The sequence below is a fragment of the Pinus tabuliformis genome, chromosome 8 (assembly GCF_031772625.1).
Source record: "Pinus tabuliformis cultivar Carrire ecotype Pingquan chromosome 8, CPIR1, whole genome shotgun sequence".
NCBI lineage: Eukaryota > Viridiplantae > Streptophyta > Pinopsida > Pinales > Pinaceae > Pinus > Pinus tabuliformis.
The window spans coordinates 507,203,039-507,209,257 of NC_142294.1; the positions used below are offsets into that span (position 1 = coordinate 507,203,039).

Genomic DNA, 6,219 nt, shown 5'->3' on the forward strand with positions numbered 1-6,219 from the left:
TTCATAGGTGCACAACTTCGTTCACCGCCTTCAGACTTGCAGATATTTCTAAAACTTGTTTTCCATTAAAATAATAATAATAATAATGGATCGAACACTATATGCAGTGAATTATTGTTTTATGTTCAAGATAATGGATAACCTTTAATATTTTTAAGTTCTCGCTGGTAGCTATCTGCTTTTTGGATAAATCTTATATTTATTTAGATGTCAGGATTGATATCCATGTTACTTCTTCTTTTATAGGTGCACAACTTCATTCACCGCCTTTAGACATGCACATGCAGGGATTTCTGAAACTTGTTTTCCATAAAGATAATGGATCAAACACTATATGCATTGAATTATTGTTTTATGTTCAAGATGATGGATAGTCTTTAATATTTTTGTTTTCTGGTTGGTAGCTATCTGTCAATGTCTCACCTTGCTTAACAAGGCTAATCTCATTCCATTCTGGAAGAGGTCAAAAACTACCTGCCTACCTGTGTCTCTGTAAATCTTAGTTTAAAAAAGAACTAATTTCATTTTGAATAGAATTCAAAAACTTAGAACCTTTTTATTGAAGACTCTGAAATATGCTTATGATTATGTTAAAAACAGATACTAAAAGGTCTGCATTAAGAAAATATATTTTCTATCAGGGATTGTTCTTGGTTATGTCAAGAGCAGCAAAGCTGTTTAGATGGATATGGACATTTCTCCTTAGCCTAAGGAATTACTAATTTCATATATGCACAGCTTCATTCACAGCCTTTGGACTTGTATGTATTTTTTTTCTTTTTCTATTAGGATAGTGGATGATGGATGGAGACTATACAATGGATTATTGTTATTTCTCAAGATAATTGATAGGTTTGGTTGTCTTTATAAATGTTATGGTTATTATCCATGAATTTTTTAATCAATTTTATATTTTATTTATTGTAGTAATGAGTTTAAAGCAACGAATCATAGATGCAGAAAGATAATTTATATTTGAGTTATTTACCACTAAAATTTATTTGTGTGTTTTTTAAGTAATAGAACACTTCTAATCTGCCTCAGTGATGTAGTGAACGAAAATTTGTATTATCATTTGCTTATGAATCTCTACAATGCTTAGTGTAGAGAGGAGAAACGGAAATGTTAGAGAGAGCATGGAAAAATGTTAGACAGAGTATTTTCGTGACAAGTAGAACTTAGTCAGGAAATTTTTTCCTTCATATTCGTGCTTCAAATCTTCCAGGTACGAATTTTCAATGTCCCCCTTAAAAGGGTTGTTCCCATTCCATTCTAGAAGAAGTCAAAACGGTCTATGTTTCTTTGCCCAAATCTTAGTTTAGAGAGTGGTTTCATATTGAATAGGATTCAAAAGCTTATAACCTTCCTGTTAAATATTGTTAGATTCATTATAATTGCATTTAGAACAAATTATTCCATTTAGGAAGATGAAAAAAACTAATTGTATCTTTCTAAAAAATCTAAAATTAATAAAATTCAAAAGTTTATAACCTTCTCTTTGAAAATTGATACATTCTTTACCACAGTCACACTTGCCCAGGGAAGACACAAGGAGAATCTTTCCCTCCCAATTTCTAATGGCAGCGTCATAGATGCCAAACTCATTATTAGACCTTTAAGAGACTAGTTGTATCTGAAGCCCATTCTTGAAAACAAGCAGTCCACTTTCTGACAAAATCCATATTTTCAGACAAATGGAATAGCTCCTTTTTTGTACTCTATATTGCTGGCAATTGTACAACTTTTTACATGACACGGTCTTCATAATTTTGTGAAATATGTCATAATATACTTAAGACATCCGATACCTTTAAGAGTATCGCCTAGGTTGGAGGGAGGGATATTTCCGACAAAACAATGACCTACACGAAATAGGGGGGCCCTGGAGTAGCGCTAAACAATAAGGACTACGGATAAATAGGTAGGGGTGCGCGACGTCCTACCAGCAAAAGCGTTGGGTGTACTTAGCCAAACCAAAAAGCGATGTGTACCCAGCTGTACATGGGAAGAGGTGGTTTCAGGGTACTTCATAAGGCAAGGGCTAACCAGCCTGCCATAGGGCATTAAATGCCCAGGAATATGCATGCTCTATAACAAAATAACACCCAGTCTTTACTTTTAATTTATGTAGCCACCAAGGACTGTGTGTTATTTTGTTATAGAGCATGCATATACCTGGGCATTTAATGCCTTATGGCAAGCTGGTTAGCCCTTGCCTAATGGAAAGAACGTTCAGGGAAAGAGGGTAGTACACAAAAATTATTTACTACTTTAATTTGACTTGAAACCATCGCATAGATTATAAGAGCTAAGGATTATCTCAAAAGCTATACAGATTTATCAAACTTATTAGTGTAGTTTAGATTTATTATTAGTTTATTTAGCCGATAAGTCTTTTTATGCATCAACAATTGTCAACATTTTTACTCTGCGTCGTTTGATCAAGTGAGACACTTTCAACCGTTGATTTGAAGTGTCATCTGGCAAGCATGCACTATACTTCGAATTCTTTTTCCAAATATTGGTTGAGTTGCCTTCTTTTCACCTCCAAGTTATGCGGTGCATTGAACCTGGCCCTATTACACAAAAACTATGATCCCTTGAAGGCCCTCAGTGTTACTACATAGAGTTCCTTTGTGTCACTTTCTTGATTGCCTTTGTTGTCCATTACTTCGTGACTTCGTGGGCCGACGGCAAAACGAGCAAATCACCTTAGCCTGGGCAACGTAATTTGCAACGAAGGACGGGGTCTTTGAGAAAAATTTTAGTTTATTAGGTACCGGGGATGGAAACGATACTCCCTTTCTACTGAAAGAAGGACAGAATGTCTTCAAGTTTTATGCCAGTGGGCGCCGATATTGCCAGGGCTTGTTGGCGACCATGGAGCTTTAGAGCAGGCATGATTTGATCTCGAGGATGTATAATTTTATAGTGCCTTGTAGGGATGAGGTAAATATTGAGGTTTATGTGAATGAGGATGGTATGGATGCTGTCGTATTTGCGCTGGCCAGGAAGAACGCTGCCAAGAGTATGCACAAGGATACCAGGGATCTCCAACAATGTGCCAGCTTGCTTACGCCGCCTTCGAACCAGAAGTGGCTCAGCAAGGAGCTCATTGCAATTTCTGAGTCGTAGATCCTGTTTTCTTTCCCCTCATTTTGGTTTAAATTCTGCTTCTTTGTTTTGAGCGATGCCGAACAAACCATCTTTGATGTCAAGAGACTCATTGGGAGAAAGTAAGTACTCTGATCTCTGATTTTCTCATTCATTGGACAATTATATTTATTGCAAGTCCAATTCTTGCCTTGATATTGAACCCACAAGGATGCCAATCATGAGATTGGCATGTTAAGTTAGGGGTCGAGCAACATTCTAGTTGGGGTCAGATCAGGATTTGATTTCTGCCCTGTCCAAACTTCAAGAAAATGATTTCAAACTTTTACTTGATGAGCACAATTAATTGAAAACATTTGTTTTATATAGTTTTCAAGGCAAAGAAGTTCAGAGGGATATGAAACTGGTACCATACAAGATTGTGAACAAAGATGGGAAACCTTATATTCAAGTTCAGGTACGATATGGAGAGACAAAGGTATTTAGCACTGAGGAAATCAGTTCTATGATTTTGACTAAGATGAAGGAGATTGCAGAAGCATTCCTTGGCAAGACTATAAAGGATGATGTGGTCACTGCACTAGTACCATACAAGATTATGAACAAAGATGGGAAATCTTATATTCAAGTTCAGGTATGAGATGGAGAGACAAAAGGAATTTAGCCCTAAGGAAATCAGTGCTATGATTTTGACTAAGATGAAGGAGACTGCAAAAGCATTCCTTGGCAAGACTATAAAGGATGCTATGGTGACTGTCCCTAGTATGCTTTCTTTTCAACCTTTTTTTTAATGAGGTTGTGGGTAACCAATTGTTGACTGCGTTGTCACTGTCAGCTTGTGGGCTTGCGCAGGTTATTTTATTGATGCACAGCGCCAAGCAATGAAGGATTCCGGTGTTATTGCTGGCTTGAATGTAGCTCGTATTATCAACGAACCCACAGCTGCAGTGATATCTTATGGCATGGACAAGAATGGTGGAGACAAAAATATTGTTTTTTTTTATCTTGCCGGTGGCATGTTTGATGTCAGCGTTTTGACTATTGATAACAGAGTTTTTGAGGTTCTGGCTACAAATGGTGATAGCCATATTAGAGGTAATCTGTCTAAACTTTGTCTGGCAGTTTTACATTATGAATTTGAATGTGTGCACAGTGGTTATCATTGACTTTTTTGGTTGGCGTTCGAGCTTTGAACTTACCGGGATGTACACTAATATGTAGGTGAAGACTTTGACCAAAGGATAATGGAATATTTCATCAAATTGATCAAGAAAAAGCACATAAAGGATATTAGTAAGAATAGCATAAATGAAATAAGACATTCAATGTGTTCCTTGTAATATAGATATAATCAAAACATCTAAAGAAAAGTAATTGTACAATGATGCAGTAAAAAAAAACAAGGTTTTTCACAAACCACTTAACTCTTTTAGAAAAATTCAACAATTCCAATTTAATAATCCTATCGGCATCTCTTTGTACTTTTTGGGACAATCAAAGTAACAAAACCATACAAATTAGGTAGCACAACCAGATACTTCTCAACATACATACCGTCAAAGACCTTCCTTCCTTATCTTTGGAAAAGCAAAGAGCGGAAAATGGCTTGATATAGAAGACCCACCTTCTGTCATATCCAGCTCTGATGGATCACCATCTACTCTCCAGTCAAAAGAGTGCAGCAGCTGAGCTAGTGCAAGGTCAATCATGGAAACAGCCATGGCGGCCCCTGGGCACCCTCTCCTCCCTGCTGAGAAGGGAAGCATCCTGAAATTTGATTGACCTGTCACTAAATCCATAACATGGTCATGCTCACCCAATTCATGCATGAATCTCTCCGGCTTGAAAACCAAAGCATCCACCCCCCACACATTGGGATCCCTTCCAATAGTCCACGCATTCACGATTACTATTGTTTTTTTAGGTATATTGTATCCGCATACGCTCGCGGTCTCTACAGATTCATGGGGAATCGCTAGCGGCCCCGTTGGATGTAATCGCAGCATCTCTTTCACAACACATTGAAGGAACTTCATCCTTCCCACATCGGATCCGTTTACTTTGCCACGTTTTCCGACACAGGATTCTATTTCTTGCTGCAACTTTTTCAGGACATGGGGATGTGTGAGCAACTCACTCATTGCCCATTCTAACGTGGATGACGACGTCTCCATTCCAGCGATGAATATGTCCTGTACAAACCAATGGGAAAAAAGTTTATGTTGTCAATTAAAAATCAATGTAATATTGAATTGCTGAAGTTAATTTATTTGCATCTAGATTCAGGGGGTTCTTGGGAATATTTTGAAATTTGAAGGACATGGCAGAGTGTGGTAAAGAGGGATGTCAATTATGTGACCTTCCAATAGATTTCCTAAATTTACAATAAAAAAGAATCGATTGAGCTGTTTAACTCGATTTAAGATTTCCTATCTACATACAAACATAATCAATTTAACTGCTTCCTGTTTGGCTTTGGTGTCTCCCTTTATATCATTGTTATCAGCTGTCATCTGCAGCAACACATCCACGAAATCTTTAACATGCTCTGCCTCTGCCTCTGCTGGTCCCTGGCTGTGGCCGTCGCTGGAGGGCGTGGTGGCCTGAACATGAAGATGATCGTCTATAATTTTCTCAGCGAAGGCATCGTATGTTTTGCTTATTTCCACCATACACCGCTTGTTACTTGTGTTCTTTGATGGAAGTTTTGTAATGAATGAATGAAATGTGTTCTTTGATGGAAGTTTTGTAATGAATGATTGAAAAATACATGGTGAGAGAAAAATGCATATTATGCTAATTAAGGAACGTTTTTCACTTGTTGAACTTGTAGTATACATGTTAATCTATTACTTGTGTTCTTTGATGGAAGTTTTGTAATGAATGAACGAAATGTGTTCTTTGATGGAAGTTCTGTAATGAATGATTGAAAAATACATGGTGAGAGAAAAATGCATATTATGCTAATTAAGGAATGTTTTTCACTTGTTGAACTTGTAGTATTGAATTTAACACACTAACACTTTACAACAATGAACTAACAATCTTCATGATGAAAATAATAATATCGAAGATTTATCTACATAATGAAAAAGGAAATATGGG

At 36.9% G+C, this 6,219-nt stretch overlaps 1 pseudogene; it reads right to left on the reverse strand.

Moving 5' to 3' along the window:
- Positions 1–4,670: 4,670 nt before the first annotated feature.
- On the reverse strand, positions 4,671–5,786 carry LOC149236308 (cytochrome P450 750A1 pseudogene; annotated as a pseudogene).
- Between the last annotated feature and the right edge of the window lie 433 nt (positions 5,787–6,219).